This window comes from Carettochelys insculpta, chromosome 1, assembly GCF_033958435.1.
Source record: "Carettochelys insculpta isolate YL-2023 chromosome 1, ASM3395843v1, whole genome shotgun sequence".
NCBI classification, from domain to species: Eukaryota; Metazoa; Chordata; order Testudines; family Carettochelyidae; genus Carettochelys; species Carettochelys insculpta.
In genome coordinates, this window is record NC_134137.1 from 219,909,849 (window position 1) to 219,933,784 (window position 23,936).

Genomic DNA, 23,936 nt, shown 5'->3' on the forward strand with positions numbered 1-23,936 from the left:
GCAGAGCTGTCCTGCCACAGGGCAGTGTGGGGCGCTTACCCTAGACCCCACGATTTGGGGGACATGAGGCCTGGACAACACAGGGCCAACAACGGAGTGACCAGCACCACTCCATTCAGTCTGCTTCTGCTTCAGGTGTACGTGGGACCTGGGCAGTGCACGAGCTGGTAGCAGTCCTACCAGCCCTGCTCGACTACACTCTGGCTCCCCATGTCATTTGGGAGAGGAGGGGGCCGGGTGAGGCAGAATGGGGAAATGAGTGGAGTGAGGGAAGGGCCAAAACTGGGAGGGTTGTCCTGAGAACCATGCCCCCACAAGGACAGTCCTACTTGTGAGTTATGTCTCCACCACAGCCACAGAATCCCTACATCAAGGCTCCAGACAAGCTACAAAGAGCTATAATCAGTTAAAAAAGGACTGACTCTGGTCAGAAACCAGGCAGTTGCTGCTGAGAAGCTGCTCAGGCTGACACAGAGACCCACTGGCATGTCGGAGGAAGTTAGGGTATGCAGAGCTTCCATCGGGGGTGGGGAGGGAACACAGATGCACATAGAACTTTTTGCCGGGTTAAAAACTCTCCATCTAGTCTAGCATTACACTTTCTACTGTCACAATTAAACAAAACTATGGCTTATAAGACTGTCTGGTAACTACATTCACTCTCCAGTCACAGATGCTCAAAGGGAAGAACTGCAGGTGCCAAACCCAGCTGGATCTGCCGGACAAGTTCAGCTGATCCATGGGCTGCTGTAGCCCAGGACTTGATCTAAGGCTGGATGAAGTATAAAGATTCCATCCCTGCTGGTAAAGGCACTATGATTCCACACCCCTATATTCTTCATAGAAATAAGGTTATGGTATGAATATGGAATAATAAAGATGCACTTTATGCAAAATGGGTTATGCAAGATATCACTGGAAAGGTTATAATTTAATGATTATGGTTTTCCTATTTATTTCCTTTTATCATTTCCATACCTGAAATTAGGCACAGTGATTTGTTACATAGTCACAACTGTGGTTTGCATACCAGACAGAAAGCAGCCAGCCTGAATGGGCCATTAAGGAGGACAATAAGTTTTTGATACTGCCAACTAAGGTGATCAAGTCATCTGTTCCTTGATACCACCTTAAATTACTGATTTTTTTTTTCACTAGGAGAGGATGGGGATCAAACTGGGAAATAAAGGATTTCTGCCTTATGTAAATCCTGTCAGGCTGAGGAGTGAACAGGGATGATAAATCATGGTTGGTCCTACCCTGAGGGCAGGGGAGAGAGTTTGATGAGCAGCATGCAAAAGACCGAACAGGCTGGTGTGCTCTCATACGACACGCGTACGCAAGTTTGAAGAGCAGAGACACATATGCCTCATTGATGCTCATGAGAGGAAGAAAGCAACAGAAGCAGCCGCACCAACAGAGCCAGGACGATTCCCTTGTCTGCAATGTGAACGCCCATGCCGTTCAAAGCTTGGACGCCTCAGCCACATGCGAGTCCACAACCGACAAACCTCTGCAAGCTCAAGACGTCATCGTCGGACACGACAGACTACCTACAATACAATACAAAAAAAGGTTCCTTCCACTCCTAGTATTCTATGACTCTGTGATTGTTTTTGCAAATACAGACTAACATAGCTACCCCTCTGAGACTTTACTAGAATATTGTGGGGCAATCAAATTATCACCTCTCCTTCAACTCTAGAGAAAAAAACCAAAAGCACATTAATGGAATAAAATAAATGCAATGTTATGTCCTAACTTTAGCTGAGAAAGAGACGTGAGGAAATTCAAACCAATCGCTGCAGGAACTCTAGCACCTACCATATCACAGAATATATATTATTTATATAGACATTGAAGGTCAGATTGTAGCAGCTGATCTCTGATGTGCCTTGGGTCCTGTGTGGAGCCACTTCCATGCCCCAGCAGAACCAGTGGGAGACAATCCTATGCACGACTCCCCAGTCCAGAGACAGCTGTGCCTACTCCACCACCTTTCAGAAGGGTGCCATATTTTCTTCCCTCTGCAATCAACCAGAGTGTAAAGTCCCTAGCTCCTTCCTTCTCCCTATTGCATATGGGGTGGCTCACACACCACAGAGAAACCTGCATACTACATTTGTGGCTGGCTTCTGTGAAGGGGTACAAGAGTAAGAATATTTATATCCCTTCCACCTACAGATTTTTGTAACTGCATTAGTACCATCTATTCACAGCATTTAAATTAACATCATACAAAGTAATGCAATGGCTGAAGTACTTAATTCAGTTTCCGGCACCTCACTTCAGAGGACAGCAACAAATATGACAAAAACTTTCGAAAACCTGACTTTTGAGGAAGGGTTAAACAAACAAGGCATGTTTAGTCTTGAGAAAGGAAGACAGTGTGGGGAAGGACTGATAACAGTCTTCAAGTATGTTAACTATGTCCTCTGATCCCTGAAGCCACAGATCAATTGTTCCCATGTCGGACAAGGAGCAATGGGCTTGCTTACTCTGCAGCAAGGAAGAGTTAGAGCAGATATGAGGGAAATCTTTCTGACTATAAAGGTGCTCAAGCTCTGGACTAGGTTTTTCAAGGGATGAATGCCCATCACTGGAACGTTTTAAGAACTTGTTGGACCAAAACTGTCAGGGATGGCCTAGGTTCAGCTGGTTCTGCCTCAGAGGAGCAAGCTGGACTAGATAACCTCTCAAGGTCTTTTGCAGCCCTATACATATATGATGCTATAATTCCTGCATTGCTAAATGTTGCTTTTAAAAAAAAAAAACAAAAAAAAAAAAACCCAACAACCTACAGCATAATCAATGGGAATTTTAGCTGTATACAGAGAGCCTGATTTTTCAGAGGGGCTAGGATCCTGATTCTCTGCTGATCTAGAATTGGAAGTATTTTAGCAATTCTAAAATTCGGATCTGGCTGACATTTATTCATATAAAATTTCAATCACCATACTATGTTACTGTAAGATTTTTTCTCCCTCACAATATTGTACAATAATCTCTAAGCTTTCTGTTTTACTGAGAACCAGCTAGGCTTTCATTTACAAAATACACATGACACAAATGACACACTGAGAATTAGCTTTAACTTTTCTTCCCCTCAAGTCTTGATATGACACTGAAGGAAGCCGCAATTCAATCCAAATATTACTATCTCTGAATGTAAAAGATTAACAGAACACACGGCAATAAAGAGAAATACTTGAGAAAGTAGGAAGCAATTAATAGCAATGTACACATCTCTGTAGTGGATTACTCCTTCATGCACACTTCATTACTATCCAAAGGCTCTGCTATCGGGATGGATGGAAAAGTCCAGACATTTGAAAGATTCTGGGATCGTGAACTTTCACAATACACACCACATAATACTAGTGAGCATTTCTCACAGCACCATGGGGAAATGTGCCCGTCTGATGCCTGTGGGGTGAGGACAAAAAATAAACACCCAGGTTCCAACAATGGCCCCAATGCCATGCTGGCAAGCCATTTAATAACCACTTGCACTCTGCATAGTCTTATGACTCAGGAGGAAAGCACCTTCTTGAAAGTGACGAATGCCTTCATTGCAGCAGCACCAACAGCTGATTTATCAATGCCAGCTGGGTAGCAGCTGGGTGGCGGCAATCCACCATGGTGAGCTTCCAGATGGTGAAAGCCATGTTTTAGATCCACACCAAGGGGAGCCCCCAAGCTGGTAGTCCACTGGTACAGCTCTGAGGTCAGTGCTCCATGGAGCTCAAAGGAAGTGGCTTGTGACATCCTGAAGCTCTGCTGCTGGTAACCCCAGGTCTGCAGCACTACCTTGTTCCATCAGCCAGTACTCATTAGAAGAGCCTGAAAGCAGCAACATTCCAAGTGAGCCTGTTCCAGAAAAAGATATAGAAGTGTCTGATTGCTTTCAGCCTCTCCTCTGCTGTGCATCCTGGCTTTGTTCTGTAGCCGCTGCCTGATTTTACATGTTCTACAAACAGTCTCTTTAATGATCTATTTTTCCTTCAAGCTGCCTGTATAAAGAATGGTGAGTTTGACCTCAAATCTCTAATTCCCCTGCCTTCAGACAGGAGTCCCACAAAGCTCAGGCAAAAATTCCCACAATTCATATGCAACTGCTGATGAGCAATGCCCCATGAGAGCACTCAGTGCAAAAGCAAATCTAAGCTGCGTGGCCACTATACAGGGCAACACTTAAGGCTCGTCTACACACAGAGGAAGATCAACACTGTCGCAGTCAAACTTCTGGAGTTTGATTTAGCATATCTGGTCGGAACGCACTAAATCGAACTCCGTGGTGCCGTCATCAGTGCTGGTACTCCTGCTCCTTGCGAAGAGTAAGAGAAGTCAACCGGAACCTTCGCTCCCGTTAACCTCCCGTAGTGGAGACCACACGGAAGCATAAATTAAGATATGTTGACTCCAGCTACACTGTAAGCCAAGGAACAAGCTAACCAGAACTGCACTGGCACAAACAGTGTAGGACTTCAATTCCACTTCAGCATAAAAGAGCAGTTCTGCTCTATCAGAATTTACTGGGTTCTACTGCTCCACCTAAAAAAAATCTCCTCTTTGCTCCTTGATATCTCACCCCACATTTCCCATCAAAGCTATTCTAGATCCATCTTCACTGTTACCTCCCACCCTTCACAGTAGGCTATTGATATTGCAGACACTATAGAGCTCTACTAGAGCATGAAACTAGGCTATGTCTAAACTAGAACCTAAAGTCGATTTTAAGGGATTTAGGTCAATTTTATAATGTACCTGTCTTTATTACAAATATCACTGAGTTGATTTTAAGGGGTCCTAAGGTTGACTTTTCTATTCCAGTTTTTCCACAAGGAGTAACACCAAATTAGAATTTACAAGGTCGACTTAATGCTAGTGTAGACACAGTGTTATTTAATTCAATTTTATTGGCCTCCAGAAATATACCACAATGCCCATTCTGTGCCCATGGGCCCATTCTGACCATTGCTTTCACCTCCACTGCTCTGCAGGCGAGCAGGAAATAGGGAACAGGAAGCAGGAATCAGCGCCGGCTTTCTAGCCCATCGCACCATGTGGCTGCCATGTCAAAATGAAATGAATCAAAACAATAATAGCAAAATGAAGCATTTCAACAACACCAAAAAACAACTTTTCAGTAGCTACAAACTGAAACCATTCAGATTTTTATTTCTGCATTTTACATTTCTCAGGACTGAATCACCAGTCTTGTAATTGCACATGCCGGCGGCAGGCTGTGGAAATGTGGTGTGAAAATGTATTTGGCGGTTTGTTTTCAATGGGAGCAGGGAGTGAGGGCAATGCACTCTGGGATGACGACAGACACTCACAACCACTTACGGTGCTTTTTTTTTTTTCCCCCATAACACACTGGCACAGAAATCCAGAATGCAATGGGGGTACAGGAACTGGGGGATAGATACCCACAATGCACTGACGACACAGTCAAACTTAGCAAAGGTAATGGGGACACACTATGTCAACTTTCTAAACATGTGGACACTCACCTTCAACTTTATTAAATCTAGTGGTATAAAGTCGACTTTAATAAATTCAACTTTATCTCCTGTACACACAGAGCCCCACATGTAGACAAGAAAATAGCTTTTCGTTTGATTATATAGTGCTGGTTTTTAAAGATCTCTTCCAATGTTACATTTTGCTCTAGAAGCTTGGGACAGAAAGCAAACTTATAAACTTTTTGAAAAGCCATATACGATTACAAACAACCACTGCCCAATGCATCACATGAAGGCAAAGGCCAGTGAACCATAAATTGAGGCATTGGTCAGGTACCACTACAAAGCAGCACCTCTACAAGGCTTTTCAAAGTTCACAGGACTGCTTCATGAAGTACCAAATTTGCAAAATATGGGTGCCTACAAACATATCTATAATCATACACTTGGGCATCTAAACATCACATTTAGCCACTAAAGGTGAATGGTACGTTAATAACACAGAACCACAGAAAATACTAAAACTGGGAGGGACCTCGAGATGTCAACATGTCCAGCCCCCTGCCCTTATGGCAGAGTCAAGTACTAACTAGATCATCCCTGACAGATGTCCATCTAACCTGCTCTTAAATATCTCCAAATATGGAGATTCCACAACCTCTCTAGGCAATTCATTCCAGTGTTTAACCACCCTGACAGTTAGGAAGTTTTTCATAATGTCCAACTTAAATGTCCCTTGTTGCAATTTAAACCCATTTCTACTTGGCCTATCATCAGAGGTTGAGGAGAAGAATTTTTCTCCTGCCTCCTTGTAACACCCTTCTAATTACTTGAAAGCTGTTATGTTCCTTCTCAGCCTTTTCTTTTCCAAACTAAACAAATCCAGTTCTTTCAGTCTTCCCTCATGGTTTCTAGACATATAATTTTTTTTTTCCTTCTCTACACCTTCTCCAATTGCTTATCTTTCTTGAAATGAGGTGCCCAGAAATGGACACAGTACTCCCATTGAGGCCTAATCAGCAGGCAGCAGAACAGAAACATTACCTCACTTGTCTTGAGCACATGACTCCTGTTCATGTATCCCAGAACTATATTTGCTTTTTCTTCCCCAACACTGTCAAGCTGTTGACTCACATTTAGCTTGTGGTCTACTATGACCCTAATATCCCTTTTTTCAGTACTCCTGCCTTGAGAGTCACGTCACATGTTGTATGTATGAAACTGGTTGTTGTTTCCTCAGGAGTACTTTGCATTTGTCCTTATTGAATTTCATCCTCTTTAACTCAGACCATTTCTCCAATTTGTTCAGATCATTTTGAATTATAATTCTATCCCCCAAAGCAGTGGCAACTCCTCCCATCTTGGTATTATCTGCAAAATATATGAGCATACTCTCTCTCTGCCAATATTTAAGCCACTGTTCAAGATATTGAACAGAACCAGTTCCAGAACTGATCCCTGGAGAACCCCACTTGTTATGCCCTTCCAGCATGACTGAACCACGGATAACTACCTTCTGAGAACTGTTATCCAGCACCCACCTTACAACAGCACCACCTATTTTGTACTACCCTAGTTTACTGATCAGGAGGTTAGGAGTGACTGCGCTCCCTGGACTCCATATGTTTTGCCTTCTCCTTACCTCCTTCAAAACAGCTTTCCAAACTCCCCCACCCCTCCCTGCTTGACTGGGCTGCTTTTAAGCTTGCTGGCAGACAGATCAGCCCACTCTCCTTAAGTGAGCGCAAAAGCATTGCTGTCCTAGCCGTTTCCCTAGCTCAGACTGCTGGCTTGAGCTGCCTTTTCCCCTATCCCAGCAGGGTCTGCTGGATTCCCTGTTGCAATCGGCACTATATTTGCCCTTTTAGTTTTCTGGAATCATTCATGAAGGTGCTCATTAGCATACTCCTTGCTAAACTGAATCCCTCAGAACATCTGTACAGAACAATTAAACACACACTGCGGCCCCATGTTTGCTGACTTGGGCTTGCCCTGCAGAGCTGTAAAAGTATGGTGCATATATTCTATCTCGGGCTAGAAACTGGGCTCTGGTATCTTCCCTCTCACAGTGTCCCTGTGACTGTGCTCCAGCCCACAGCCAAACAAACACACCACAGTTTCACAGACCTGCAGCCTAAGTCCATGACACGGGCCAACCACGGGCATTATTTGCTGCGTACATCTATCCCAACGGGGTCCTCCCTCTGGACCCTGCTCAGGGGCTTAGCCCTTCTCATTCACTTCAGGCTAGCTGACGTGTTGGAAAGATACATTTGTCAACGTTTGTGAGGTGTTCAGATACTGGGGGATCAAGTAAGCAGACAGCCAGATAGATCAGCGCTCTGAAACTGGACTGCCTCAGAGCTGAGCACGGGGAGTGCCCTCCACCGCCCTGCACATGTGCCCCAATGCTTGGTGGGAGAAACAGGCAGCAGCAGTGGTGGTAGTGGCTCTGAAGTTCCCAGCAGCAAGTTAGAGCAGTGTGGGGGGGGGGGCGGGGTACTGGGAGTGGCTGATTCTAGGGGAGAGGTAGGGCACTGGCTTATCCTGGGGGGCTGGTTCTGAAAGAGGGGAGGGGGACTGCGTTAGAGCGGGGAGGGTTAGAGCAGGAAGCTGGGGGTGCCTGGTTTTGGGGGAGAATATTGGGTTTTTATATAAATATATTGGTGTGCTGAGAAATTATACTGAATGCTGAAGTGTGCCCTGAGGTGATACAGGCTGCTGAGCACTGAGATAGATGGAAAGCAGAAGAAATGTAAATATCCTTTTCTGGATGCTGGAAGGAGAACAAGTTCTCTCTACAGGATAAAATTCTGGAGTAGGCTGTGATATTTACTAAGAACCACTGTTCCAAAATGGAGTCTGCTAAGCCCCGCCCCCGCAACCTCAGCCATTTGGGGAGGGCATCCCAGTTGATGTAAATAAGTCCCTAGGCAGCCACATTCCAAGAAGGGACCCTGCAGGGAGGGGAATTGGACTATAGTTAAGGGTGACTGACACGATCCTTTCATTAACTTCTGCTTTGATTCTGCATTGCCCACTTGCTTTGATTCTGTAGAGATAACACAAATGATCATGTCTGTGCAAAGATTACATCAGCATGCCAGATGAGATATCACTGCTCTACACACCAATGTATTACAGACAAGATATCACCACTTTTTACATTGGTGCTGAGGACTGCACTCTTCAAAGGACTTGCTGTTTATAGATAAAATGTTCTGTAAATTGCACACGGAAACTCTTTGTAACTCCCAGATTGTTTGTTAATTCATCTGGATTGCTCACTGATTATGCTAATTTCCTTATAGTCTGCTTCTATTCTTCCCTCTGACTATCAGCTCTCTATATAACCACAACTTTGTGCCTGTCAGTGCATTCTGAAACTCAACCAAGTTCAGAATCACTCCACCAGTTGGTTGTAATAAACCTCTGTTGCTTCACCTACGGTGTCCAGACTTTATTCCAACACTCTCTCTCTACTCTCCCTCTTACAACCGAGTTGTCTGAAACAAGACACTGCACCCACACAGAACGGACACTCCTGTTTCTAAATAAGTTATAATTCTGCAGAAACAAGTTTCCCCTATGGCGAGGTTTCTCAAACTGGGTGTCCTGAGCAGTGTTCCCTCTCAGCTAGCTGCAAAAACATTAACATCTCAATCAAATGCCAACACAATTAGTAGAACTGTGCACACATGGGGACTTGTAGTCAGGTGCCCCTCACCTTTCCCAATGCTCTGCAGCTTCTTTGCTCTTGCCGTCTGCCTTGGAACCCTGGGCCAGCTGATCCCAGGAGCTTCCTGTTTGCTATGCAGAGGAGGGTGGTGGTAAAGGGGATGTCAATATTAGGAAGCCCCTTCTCTTCCTCTCTCCCCAAGTCACATAACTAAGGTGACCATATGTCACGTATTAGGTGGGATGGTCCCATATTTGGGACACCAAAAAGGCGTCCCCACTTATTTTTTAAAAGGGACTAATCGTCCCACATTTGGGCCCTGCCCCAGCTGACCTTTTCCATTAGTAGCTGTGCAGGTGCAGCTGTTCGCAGGAGTCACTTCCCGGAGCCTCGGAGAAGAGGAGTGCAGCGTGGGCAGCTGCCACATCCCTGTCGCTTCCCCGGATCTCCTGGTGGAGGTCTGCTGGATACTGTATTTGAGACAGGGAGATATGGTTGCCCTACACATAACCCATCCCCGCAGAGTACAGGTAGACAGGGCTCAAAGCACATATATGTGTTATTACTTTTTTGTCCTTGGGATGTTAAAATGGTTAACTGGGCCTGCTCCCCATCCTGCTGCAGCCATGGGGCCTTGCCACGTGGCCCATGGGCCCTCTATGGCTGGGGCTGCTTCCACCCAGCACGGCTTGCCGGTGCCAGACTTCGCTATACTTATCTACACCCTTCTAGTTTCCATCCTGCACACGTGACTAGATCCACTGTTTACAGTCAAGCTCTTACGTACAATCACATTTGCTCTGATCCAACTGACAGAGACCAAAAACTACAAGAACTTTACCAAATATTCATAAACCTGAATTACCCACCAGGAGAAGTAAAAAGACAAATCGACAGGGCCAGACGCATACCCAGAGACCAGCTACTCCAAGATCGGCCCAAAAAAGCCAAGAACAGAACACCACTGGTCATCACCTACAGCCCCCAACTCAGACCACTGCAATGAATTATTAAAGACCTACAACCTATCCTTAATCAGGGTGCCACACTCCAGAAGGCCCTGGGTGACATGCCTGTTCTCTCCTACAGACAACCTCCCAACCTCATGAGAATCCTTACTAACAGCCACAGTCTATACCCCAGGAACACCCGTCCTGGAACCTTTCCCTGCAACAAAGCCCGCTGCCAGCTTTGTCCACATATCTTCTCTGGAAATACCATCACTGGACCTAAGCAGGTTACTCACAGAATCACGGGCACTTTCTCATGTTCCTCTACTAACATCATATATGCCATCATGTGCCAACAATGCCCAGATGCTTTGTATATTGGACAGACTTCTAACTCCCTTAGCCAAAGGGTCAATGGGCACAAAACAGACATCAAAACACTCCAGATCCACAAACCAGTTAGTCAACATTTTAATGGAATGGGGCATTCTGTCAATGACCTCAAGGCATGTGTGTTACTGAAGAGAAATTATCGCACCGTTTTAGAAAGAGAAGTGGACGAGCTGACATTTATATTCAAATCTGGCACATTAACTCATGGTTTAAATCGTGATGGGAACTTTCTGAGTCTCTATAGGGGCTCGTCTGCATACTTGGCTCAATCTAATTCTTGATCTTCCCCCCCACCCCTCCACTCTCTGATTTGCTCACCTTGATTATCTTTTTCTGATTTGTCCTCCTTGCTTACTGTTTTTGGTTCTCTGTGTCTTAAGTATTGAGTCTGTTCTGGTCTGGCTATGGTCTGAAGAAGTGGGTCTGTCTCACGAAAGCTCACCTAATAAACTATTTTGCTAGTCTTTAAAGTGCTACTTGACTGCTTTTTGTTTTGATAGTGTATAGACTAGCACGGCTCCCTCTCTGTTAATATTATATCAAGGTTTTCTTGTTCCTACGGGTGGCACACATCTCAATCCTGATGCACATAGGGCCAGCCCATGGGAGGCATGGGGCCCAGGACAACTCCCTCTGCCACAGACCTTGTCCCTGTGCCACCTCTGGCCTTCCGCTTCCCCAAGCCTCACCCCTGCCCTTGCGCCACCTCCTCCTGCCCCCATTGCACTCCTTGCCAGAAGCTCCCTGCCCTGAGCAACGCAAGCTGGGGGTTGCAGCAGGAGCTAGCGTGGAGCACAGCAGCAGGACGTGGCACAACCCAGCAGCCTGCCCCACTCCCCATCTCCTAGCCCACTGCACTCTGCCTCATGGCAGGAAGTGGAGCACGTTGGGCCAGGGCCAAGTTGTGCCACTTGCTGTCGCTGCAGTAAAGCAGAGCACAAAGAGCTGGAAGATGGGCAGCAGAGTGGAGCAGGCTTCTGGGTCGCTCCAGCTCCTGCCACCATGGTGATTGCATCGGGGAACACAACACAGACAGACCATGCTGCCACTCTGCACTAGGCCCCCCCAGGTAATTTCCTGGGGCACTTCAGTGGCTTTGATTCAGGTCTATAACATGTAAATCCCCCCTTGTCTCAGTGGAAATTTGCATGAATAAAGACTTCATGATTGGGCTCATCATTTAAAAATAACAATAATCTGAATATTGACTGCCAAAGTCCAAATACGCAGTTCAAATAATACTCTGCAGAGCCATCAAACAACTGCACCAAACACAAACTTTCTTAGAGCTTTTCAGTGTCAAAAAGTAGCTGTATTTGCATAATACTTAACAACACAACAGAGGAATGGCCATACTGGGTCAGACCAAAGGTCCATCTACATCAGTATCCTGTCTTCCAACAGTGGCCAATGTCAAGTGCTTCAGAGCGAATGAACTGAACAGATAATCATCTAGGCTACATCTACACATGCCGCTTCTTCCAGAAGTGGCACAGTAATGAGCAGCCCGGTAGATGCTAATGTGGCACGGATGTAAATTTCCCACACCTCATTAGCATATGGCCACGAGTCGGAGTCCAGAAGAATACACGGGCTGACGTGCAGCCTGAGGGAATCTTCCAGAAGATCCCCATGGGACGCACATCTGCACGTGCATTTTGGAATCCGGAAGAGCTTCTTCCAGACTACGAATCACGTGGCCATATGCTAACGAGCCACAGGAAATTTACATCCTCATCTCATCAGCATCTTCCAGGCTGCTCATTACCATGCCACTTGAAGCAGCATGTGTAGATGCAGCCCAAGTGATCCATCCCGTTGCTCATTCCCAGAATCTGATAAACAGACACTAGGTACACCATCCCTGCCTATCCTGGCTACTACTCTTGATGGACCTATCCTCCATGAATTTATCTAGCTCTTTCTTTAAACCCTGTTACAGTCTTAGACTTCACAACATCTTCTGGCAAAGGACACTACAGGTGGATTGTGCATTGTGTGAAGAAATACTTCCTTTTGTTTGTTTTAAATCTCCTGCCTATTAGTTTCAGCTGGCGACCCCCTAGTTCTTATGTTATGGGAAGGAGTAAATAACCTTTCTTTATTCATATTTTCCACGCCAGTCCTGATTTTATAGACCTCTACAATATCCCCTCTTATTCATCTCTTTTCCAAACTGAAAATACAGTCTTATTAATCTTGCCTCATATGGCAACTGGTCCATACCGCTAATCATTTTTGTTGACCTTTTGTGATCTTTTTCCAATGCCAAAACATTTCCTTTGAGATGAGGTAACCATATTTGTACCCAGTATTCAAGATGTGGTCATACCATCGTATGACTTATGAAGTGTCATTAGAGGAGGTTTTGAAACAAATTGACAAACTAAACAGTAATAAGTCACCAAGACTGGATGACATTCAGCCAGTGAATGTGAAGTAGTTGAACTATGAACTGTGGCTTGTAAGCTACTCTTTAAATCAGCTTCTGTACCCAATGACTAGAGAATAGTTAATGTGACTCCAGTTTTTAGAAAGGACTCTAGGCGTGTTCCTGGTAATTTTAGGCTGGTTATATATAGAGGCGATAAGATATTCTCTGTCTAATCCTCTATCCCTTTCATAATGATTCCTAATATTCTGTTAGCTTTTTGAACTGTTACTGCACAATGAGTGGATGTTTTCAGAGAACTAACCACAATGACTACAAGATCTCTCAAGTGGTAACAGCTAAATTATTCCTCATCACTTTATACATACAGTCGGGATGATGTTTTCCAATAGGCATTACTTTGCATTTATCAACACTAAAATTTAGCTGTCATTTTGTGGCCTAGTCACCTGTTTTGTGAGATCCTTTGCAGTCTGCTTTGGACTTAACTATCTTGAGCAGTTTTGTATCATCTGCAAATTTTATCACCTCACTGTTTACTCCTTTCTCCAGGTCATATATGAATATGTTGAATAGGATTAGTCCCAGTACAGACTCCTGGGGGACACCACTAGTTTAGTCCTACTGTTTGTTTGCCATCTTTTAATTCATTATCAGCTCATGAGAGGACCTTCCCTCTTATCCTGTGACAGTTTACTTTGCTTAAGATCCTTTAATAAGGGACTTTGTCAAAGGCTTTCTGGAAATCTAAATACACTATATCCACTGAATTCCCCTTGTCCATATGCTTGTTGACCCCACCCTCAAAAAATTCTAGTAGATTGGTGAGGCACAATTTCCCATTACAGAAATCATGTTGACTTTCCCCCAGTTAAATTATGTTCATCTATGTGTCTAAAAATTCTGTCCTTTGCCATAATTTCAACCAATTTTCCCAATAGTGAAGTTAGACTTACCAGGTTAAAATTACCAGGAACACGTCTAGAGTGCTTTCTAAAAACTGGAGTCACATTAGCTATTCTCCAGTCATTGGGTACAGAAGCTGATTTAAAGAGTAGCTTACATGCCACAGTTCATGGTTCAACTACTTCACATCTGAGTTCTTTTAGAACACCTGGGTGAATGTCATCCAGTCCTGGTGACTTGTTACTGTTTAGTTTGCCAATTTGTTCCAAAACCCCCTCTAATGACACCTCATTCTGGGACAGCTCCTAAAATTTGTCACCTACAAAGAATGGCTAACAACTGGGATTCTTCCTACATTCTCAGCCACAAAAAAAAAAAAAGCAAAGAATTCATTTAGTTTCTCTGCAATGACCTTATCATCCTTGAGTGCTCCTTTAGAATCTCGATTGGCCAGTGGTTGTTTAGCAGGCCTTCTGCTTCTGTTGTACTTTAAAAAAAAATGCTGTTACTTTTTGAGATTTTGGCCAGCTGTTCTTCAAATTCCTTTTTGGCCTTCCTGGTTATTTTTTTAACACTTCATTTGCCAGAATTTATGCTCTTTCTGTTTGCCTCACTGGCATTCAACGTCCGCTGATTAAAACAATGTTTTTTTAATCTCTCACTGTTTCTTTTACTTGCTTGTAAAGATACAATGGCACTTCTTTGGTTCTCTTACTATTTTTTTTAATTTGGGGTATATATTTAATCTGAGCTACTAGTATGGTGTCTTTTAAAAGTTTGCATGCAACTTGCAGTGATTTCACTGTCAGCATTGTATGATTTAATTTCTGTGTAACTAACCTCCTCATTTTGTGTAGCTCCCCTTTCTGAAACTAAAAGCCATGGTGTTGAGGTGCTGTGATATTTTCCTTTCCACAGGGATGTTTAATTTAATTATACTACAGTCACTGTCTCTGACTGGTCCAACTATATTCACCTTTTGGACCAGATCTTGCATTTCTCGTAAGATCAGATCAAGAATTGCCTCTCCTCTTGTGGGTTCCAGAACCAGCTAATGCAAGAAGCAGTTATTTGAAGTGTCAAGAAACTCTTTCTCTGCATCCTTTCTTCTGGTGCACCCAGTCCATATGGGGATAGTTGAAATCCCCTCATTATTGTTGAGTTTCCATTTTTATCGCCTGTCTAATTTCCTTAGTATTTCATGGTCACTATTACCATCCTGGCCAGGTGGTCGATAATATATCCCTATTGCTATACTCATAATATAAGAGCACGGAATTACCATCCATAGAGATTCCATGGAACAGTTTGGTTTATTAAGATTTACACCTCATTTGATTCTACGCTTTCTCTCACAAATAGCACCGTTCCCCCCCAGCATGACCTCTTCTGTGCTCCTGCTATACCTTGTAGACTTCACTCTGCTGTTATTGTGTCCATTTGAGTATCCTCATTCCACCAAGTTTCTGTGATCCCTATTATATCACCACCCTCATTCATCATGAGACACCCTAGTTCAGTGATTTTCAACCAGTGTGCTGCGGCACACAGGTGCGCCTGCTGCGAGAACCGTCCAAGCCATGAAATTTCACCGGTTTCCCCTATGGAGCCACTGTGAGGGGAAATGCTGAACCTGCAGGAGCCCATTCATGCTGGGAGGCAGCTAAAATGCTGCTTGTTGTGAGGCTAAGTGATTTTCCAGTTCTGATTGTTAGGACTCTTCAGCGGGATAGAAGAAGTGAGCACATCTGCTGTTTAACAAAGGCCAGACAGCTAGAAGGTTGTGTGTGTGTGGTGTTTATGGACTTGGCCCAGTTTTGCCAGATTGGTATTGATTCTTAAAAATGACCAATTTCCTGTTACAGGAAAAAGGTGGAAGATCCTTGTTTTCCTTTGAGCTGCAAGAGATCAGTCCAGGCTGTTGTTAACTGTGGCAAGTATTGTTTCTCTTGACATGAAATCTGAAAGCATTCTTAAGAGCCAGTGGATTGTCTATGTAACCCATATGGGCCAAGTTCAAGACCTGACATAATGAGATACTGCTTTATTAAAGCCAACAGAGCTGCACCCACTTACTCTGCATTTGAAATTAGATCTACCTCTTTAGGGTTTCATTTCAGTTCTCTGCTTACTTATTTTAACCATGGCTTAATATAAGAAAGGCCATGCTGTGTCAGACCAGTCGTCGTCCTCATCTGGAGCATTACAGAGGCATAAGAACATAAGAATGGCCATACTGGGTCAGACCAAAGGTCCATCCAGCCCAGCATCCCATCTGCCGACAGTGGCCAATGCCAGGTGCCCCAGAGAAGGAGAACAGAAGACAATGATCAAGTGATTTATCTCCTGCCATCCATCTCTTGCCCTTGTTCTGAAGGCTAGGGGCACCATACTTTATCCCTGGCTAATAGCCATTTATGGACCTAACCTGCAAAAATTTATCAAGCTCTTTTTTAAACCCTAATAGAGTCCTGGCCTTCACAGCCTCCTCGGGCAAGGAGTTCCACAGGTTGACTGTGCGCTGTGTGAAGAAAAATTTCCTTTTATTAGTTTTGAACCTACTACCCATCAATTTCATTTGGTGTCCCCTAGTTCTTGTATTATGGGAAAAGGTAAATAATTTTTCTATATTCACTTTCTCCACACCATTCATGATTTTATATACCTCTATCATATCGCCCCTCAATCACCTCTTTTCCAAACTGAAAAGTCCCAGTCTCTCTAGCCTCTCCCCATATGGGACCCGTTCCAAGCCCCTAATCATCTTAGTTGCCCTTTTCTGAACCTTTTCTAATGCCAATATATCTTTTTTGAGGTGAGGAGACCACATCTGCACACAGTACTCAAGATGTGGGCGTACCATAGTTTTATATAGGGGAAGTATGATATCTTTTGTCTTATTATCGATCCCTTTTTTAATAATTCCTAACATCCTATTTGCCTTACTAACTGCCGCTGCACACTGCGTGGATGTCTTCAGAGAACTATCCACTATAACTCCAAGATCCCTTTCCTGATCTGTCGTAGCTAAATTTGACCCCATCATGTAGTACGTGTAATTTGGGTTATTTTTTCCAACATGCATTACCTTACACTTACCCACATTAAATTTCATTTGCCATTTTGCTGCCCAATCACTCAGTTTGCTGAGATCTTTTTGTAGTTCTTCACAATCCCTTTTGCTTTTGACTGTCCTGAACAACTTGGTGTCATCTGCAAACTTGGCCACCTCACTGCTTACCTCATTTTCTAGATCATTGATGAACAAGTTGAACAGGATCGGTCCCAGGACTGACCCCTGGGGAACACCACTAGTTACCCTCCTCCATTGTGAAAATTTACCATTTATTCCCACCCTTTGTTTTCTGTCTTTTAACCAATTCCCGATCCATGAAAGGATCTTTCCTCCTATCCCATGACCACCTAATTTACATAAAAGCCTTTGGTGTGGGACCGTGTCAAAGGCTTTCTGGAAATCTAGGTATATTATGTCCACTGGGTGCCCCTTGTCCGCATGTTTATTAACCCCTTCAAAGAATTCTAATAGATTAGTTAGACACGACTTCCCTCTGCAGAAACCATGCTGACTTTTGCCCAACAATTCGTGCTCTTCTACGTGCCTTGCAATTTTATTCTTTACTAGTGTTTCTACTAATTTGCCTGGTACTGATGTTAAACTTAATCGGTCTATAATTGCCAGGGTCTCCTCTAGAGCCTTTTTTAAATATTGGTGTTATATTGGCCGTCTTCCAGTCATTTGGTACCAAAGTGGATTTAAAGGATAGGTTACAAACCACTGTTAATAACTCCGCAATTTCACATTTGAGTTCTTTCAGAACCCTTGGGTGAATGCCGTCTGGTCCTGGAGACTTGTAACTATTCAGCTTATCAATTAACTCCAAAACCTCCTCTAATGTCACTTCAATCTGAGTGAGTTCCTCAGATTTGTCACCTAAAAAGGCTGGCTCAAATTTAGGAACCTCTGTAACATCCTCAGCCATGAAGACTAAAAGCTGGCAAGCTCTCGGCTAAGGCTGCAGAGGAGACTCATTCTTTCTCTCTCTCTGTAAGTGGTCTACATGGCACTACCTGGGACAATGAACCACACCTTGTAGGGGTGTGGTTACATATATATGAAACTGGACTGAGGTCAATAGTCATCTCTCACTTTAAACTCTGGGCGGAAAAGTAATCCCCCGCTTGCCTGGGTAACAGCAATTAAGTTAATAGCAGATATTTGCACACACACACCCAGTTTATTGCAGTGAAAAGTTTGCACAGTTGTACAAATTCCTACCTTTAACTTGACAAAATGAGATTAACATGGCTCTTCCAGTTAAGCTCCTTGTGTACGCTGCATATCTGAAGTCAACAAGGGTGAAAATAATTGGTTCAGTAGCACCTCTCTCACCGGCTATGAACAATTGGCTCCGTAGCTTGATGTGAGTTCCATGGCTCTCAATCCACTTCACAGCAAATAAGTTCAGTAGCACCTCTCTCACCGGCTATGAACAATTGGCTCCGTAGCTTGATGTGAGTTCCATGGCTCTCAATCCACTTCACAGCAAATAAGAACTTATTCTTATTTGCTGTGAAGTGGATTGAGAGCCATGGAACTCACATCAAGCTACGGAGCCAATTGTTCATAGCCGGTGAGAGAGGTGCTACTGAACCATGCTGTGTCAGACCATGCTGTGTCAGACCAGTCGTCGTCCTCATCTGGAGCATTACAGAGGCATGCTGCTGTTGGGTTGTGTTCAGTTTTACAGCTACAGTAGGAATTCATTCTCTTTGTCTTGTATGAAGACTACCATGTATCTTCTCAAAACATATAACACACAGGTCCTCCTTCAAGAAGGAATTGAAGCACATGCATAACTCTGAGCCTCAAATTGGCTAAATTCAATCCCACTGAAAAGACAATTTCACAACGATGCTCAAGTCTACCATTGAATTAAAGTGAATTAAAGAGGGGCTTTCAGGAAAACTTTTCTGTTTTCAGACAACATTTGCGGAGAAATGGCAGGTTGGTTACCTTTCATGCATTTAAAGCAGTGCCTGTACGCTTACATTAAGCATAGCTTTCTCCCGGAGCATCCTTGGTGCCCAAGAGCCATTGAGTAGTCTTGTTCCTCCTTCATCTCAAGTCAAACAGACTTTTCCATCTGTTTAAAGAGGATCATTTTGATCTGGATGATTCTGACCAGGGTAACATGAGAACCCGCAGTCTGAGCAAGAGGGGACAAGCATGCCATCATCTCAAAGCTGAGTGCCATCTAATCTTGCCAGCTGAGATTTTGCAAACACCAGGCTTTGATTGGTGAGAGGAACGTTTGTGACTCACAGACAGTGAAAACTGGTTTTGAAGCCATTTTTCATGAAGATTACTACTGTCTCCTTTCTGGAATGCTCTCAGCTGAGTAGCTGTCAGCCTTTGGCTCAAGAAGCCGTGACTTGACATCAGCGGTTTTGCAATTACGGCTTAGTTTCAAAACTCCTTGCCTCAAGGATCCTTATGCCTCACTTCAGTCTCGTTTTCAGCAAAGGGGTATTGTGATTGCATTAGTGTTCTTGGCCAGTGGCTTCTGGCAAAGGCTGCATTGCCACGTGGATTCTTGCAGGTATTTCAGCAGTTTTTTATATCCTTGTCCAAGAGCAATTATAGGCCTAATATGCCATGGTGGCCTCAGGTCTTCCTCTCTAAAAGAGGAAGGATGGTGGTGTGATTTGAGGTAATTAGTGTGTCTTGCCACCTGCCTTACTACAACATTGTAATATCATGACTGTCATCTTATTCATTTCTTTGCTCTTACCAAGACTGGGATCTTCGTTAGTTGTGGGACAAAAATGCAAAACTCAGAACTGGTGGGTACCATCCAAGGTACCTCATGCTTGCTCTACACTAGGCAGGTAAGTTGATTGCAGATACATAATACTAGCTATGGCAGTTGTGTAGCTACAATTGACTTATCTGTAGTCAACCTACCTGGCCATCTTCACATAGAAAGGTCAACAGGCAAAACTCACCTGTCTACCTCACTTACTCCTCACAATATCAGGGAGTACAGGGGTTGGGTGCCAACCCCAGATTGTTTGATTTCATGTGTCTCTTACAACCAGGTGCACAAATTGAACTCAGGAAGATTGACCCTGACCGGGTCCACTTTCCATATAGTAGTGGATTACACCCACCTAGCAAAGGTCAGCATCACCACCCAGAGGCTGATGCCTCCTTCTTGGCTCCCCATGCCTCGGAGTGTAGCATTTTTGCTTCAGAGTCCCAGCTTTTCAGTATTGTTCACCAAAGTAGTTAATTTCCCATAGTAATGATATATATGTGCATATATGCAAACTCCAGTGAACTAAATTTATATGCAACAGGACATGCCTTAACATTCCTCTGAAGGAATTTTAGAGGAATTTCAGGCCGTGTTCATAATAGCATCTTTCACAAGCCACTAAGAACGTCCAAGTTTTTTAATTACAAAATTATTCACTGCCTCAGTATGTGTCCCCGAGCAAGCAACAGTCTTGCTTAAAATGGCTACTTATCCAATTACTCTTTACCACTTGGTTTACAGCCAGTGGCAAAAAGCATAATGGCCAGTTACCAGGTAAACAGAAAAATCCACCTGCCACAGTTTGCCAATTGCAGGGTTTTAGTATCATATCTGGATTTTTATTTCCTGGTTAGGAGCAATGTTTTGCCTACCCAGAGGTTTGATAACAAATTCGTGCATTTGTCAGGGTGCACTGTAAGTTCTATAATGGTGATGATGTTTGTTTTGTGTAACTGACATGGTGAGGTCCAGTGATGCTGTCTGCAGAGAACACATGTGGACAAAGTTAGCAATAGGGTTTGCTGCAGGGACAAGTTCCAAGATTAGTGTTTCTGTGGTACCGCCTGTGGTTGGAAGTGAGAAGTTTCCTGAGGTCAGGTGGTTGTCTGTAGGAGAGCACAGGCCTCTCACCCAGAGTCTCTCAGAGCATAGCATCACGTTACAGTGTAGGTTGTAACTTTAATGTGCTGGAGGGATTTGAGCTATATGTGATGACAAGTGGTGTTTTGTTACTGACCTTCTTGGGCCTATCTAGAAGTAGCTGGTTTCTGGGTATTTGTCTCACCCTGTCAATCTTTTCTTTTTTTTTTTTTTGTTTTTGTTTTGTTTTGTTTTTGTTGTTTGGGGGTTTTTTGTTTTGTGTTTTTTTTGTTTTTGTTTTTTACTTCTCCCTGTGAGTAATTAAGTTCTAAGAATGCTCACTGTGCTCACACTAAAATTCTTTTGTGGTCACATTTCTGACAGGTGTCAGCGGCAGCAGTTGCCCTGAAGAACCTGAATTAATACTGTGTGTGAAGTGTTGTAAGGTTACAGTCACGTGAAGGTCTATCTTTATTCCAGAAATGTCAAAAAAGGTCTATGTTCTTTTAACCATGACCTTCAAGAACAGTTTTAAGTTTTTGAAAAATGACTCTTCAGGTCAGTGACAACAGTCAAGTTATATGTCAAACACCTGGAGCACATTTTTCAATTGCTCATGGTGCCCAGAATGACATTACTCAACATCTTCAAACAAACAAACAAAAAAAAAAAAACACACACACACACAGGAGAGCTGAACAAAGCAAAGGTAAAACTCCATGTATTTCAGAATTTTTGGTTAAGCAAAACACTGATTCTAATCAAATACATGCAAGTCAGGGACTGTTTGCTTACTATGTTGCATGCCATGGAGACAGTTTCAAATTTAGTGATTTTACCTCACAATTAATTAAAAAACCTTTACCAACCCAAGTTTTTGTCTGCATGTACAATATCTGAAGCAATAATTTGCAATGTATTAGCTCCATTATCAACAGAGCTACTACAGTGAGATTTGGAAAAGTGCTCATTTATCACACTTGGTGTAAATGCCTCAAACAAAAAGGATCAAAAGCTATTCCCTGTTCTTGTGCACTATTTTCACCCAATTGGTGGGATACACACAAAAATTATTGTTTTCTTCTCTACCATGTGAGACTTCTGATCTGCAGTGTGAATTTCTGTATCAATTGATTGAGAAACTTTCTCTGAGTGAAAAACTTTTTGGGCTTTGTGCAGACAACACCAATACAAATGTTGGTGATGCTAAATGTGTTGGGAAAAACAAGATATGGTGGAAATTGCAAGTCAAACTAGGGAAACAGATTTTTGGTTTCGGTGCTCACATCATTCATAGTCGCCTGCAAACAGCAGCTGACTGTCTTCTAGTTGATATGGAGTCCTTTGTTGTAAAAATTTATGAATATATTTTCACAATTACACTGTTCGCGTTGAGGAACTGAAAGACTTCTGCCAACTTGTTGTCACCCTTGAGCATTCAAAATTGCTAGAGTATGGTAGCACACGATTCCTTTCTCTTGGTCCAGAGCTAGAAAGAATTTTGATTTTTGATGGACTCAAGGCATATTTTCTCTCATAAGACAAATGCCCAACATTGTTCAAGGAAGTCTTCAGTGACCCTTGCAAAAAACCGTGGCTCGATTGGGCCTCACTGAGAAGCACGCCAGTATGGAATGATATACAAAAAGTCTTGTCCTTTGTCAAACAAGAATTTCCCCCCTAAGTCTGATAGATGAGAATCATCTTTCTGCTGAATGGACAAATGTAAAACCAATAATATCCCATCACAAGTCTGACTGGAACACTCAGAAAACCCCCTTACTGAAAGACGGCAGCATGTTCTTTAAGAGATGGACAAGAAAGCAGTAGAATATTCAAATCTGGCAAAGGCAGTTGAGTTTCTTTTGTATTTGCCAGGCACCACAACCCCAGCTGAACACATCTTCTCAGTAATGAATGCAGTTGTTCTCCTGAAAATAAAATCACATCTCCAACGTTTGTACCACGAAGGCTATTTTGTTTGTGCGAGTGAATTTTTGATCTAGACTGTGCTGCCTTTTATGACAAGTTGCTGAAAAACAAGCAGATCCTTCAAAAAACTGCTTCACGTGACACATATTCTACAAGAAGCATCCCATATTGGAGGACAGTCGGCTCTTCTACTACACATTTTTGTTTTTTCACATATAGTTAGCTAGAAAAATGTAGCAAGTTTACTTATCATCCATTAAAAAGATTGTTGTTTTGAATGTTTGTACAATACCTGTCTGGTGGACTTTAGTGAGTTCAATGGAAATCAAAGGCAGCCCCGCCTCCTATGTGGCCTCGGGAGATTTGGTCACCCTAGCCAAAAGGCACTCTTAGCTGTGTAAACATTTGTCCAACCTGCGTCAAGGCTCATTTGCAAGATGGTGTAAAAAATGACAAGCATACTTAGGTAAATCTTCCCCCACCCAAGTGCATGCATCATAATTTCCTATGACGACAATAAGTAATTAACTAGAATTTTTCAGATCTGAAGAAGTGGGTCTGTCCCACAAAACCTCATCACCTAATAAATTATTTTGTTAGTGTTTAAAGTGCTACAGGACAGCTACCTCTCTGAGACTAATAACATGACTGTTTACATAAAACAAATTACTGTTTGCTTTAAAATAAATTTGGTGTTAACTAAATTTTAGTAAGGAAAAAAGAAAAAGCATACCTTCTTTCGATACAAGGGGAACTCTTCTAAAAATAACCACTTCTGTCTAGGGCTGTTTTTATCTTGCTGTTGTTACAATTTAACACCTAGGATTACTGTACAGTAACAGAGTAAAAAGAAGAGGAGAATCCCTCTTCTGATTTGTCTGCTGAGCTGACTGCATTTGACAACTCTGGTGCCTAGGATAAGTTTTACTATAAAAAGCCTGCCATCCATCTGAATATGGCCTTCCAACTGTAACAAGAGACAGAAGGAGAAAAACTTTAAAACTGTTTTTCTTTTTTTCTTTCTTTCTTTCTTCAAGTTTTTTTACTGTGGCGATAGAGCCACCCAAAGCAATAGTCCAAAATCGTCTCTCTTTTTTTACAACAGTGCAGGCTTTTAGTCGACACCATCTCTTTCACCTTTGGAAAGCACCTGCCCTGCCAATTTGGTTGCCAAATTTCGAGTCTGGTGAGCTACAAGATGAAGACCTGGATTTAATAGCAGAGAAAACCTGATGTGACAGGGAACAACACAGACAGCCAAGTATCGGAGGGGTAGCTGTGTTAGTCTGGATC

At 43.1% G+C, this 23,936-nt stretch overlaps 1 protein-coding gene across 4 annotated transcripts in view; it reads right to left on the minus strand.

Annotated features, from left to right (window-relative positions):
* Nucleotides 1-23,936, minus strand: part of ST3GAL6 (ST3 beta-galactoside alpha-2,3-sialyltransferase 6) — an 87,155-nt gene that overhangs the window by 62,180 nt on the left and 1,039 nt on the right. The gene's annotated exons all lie outside the window — the stretch shown is intronic.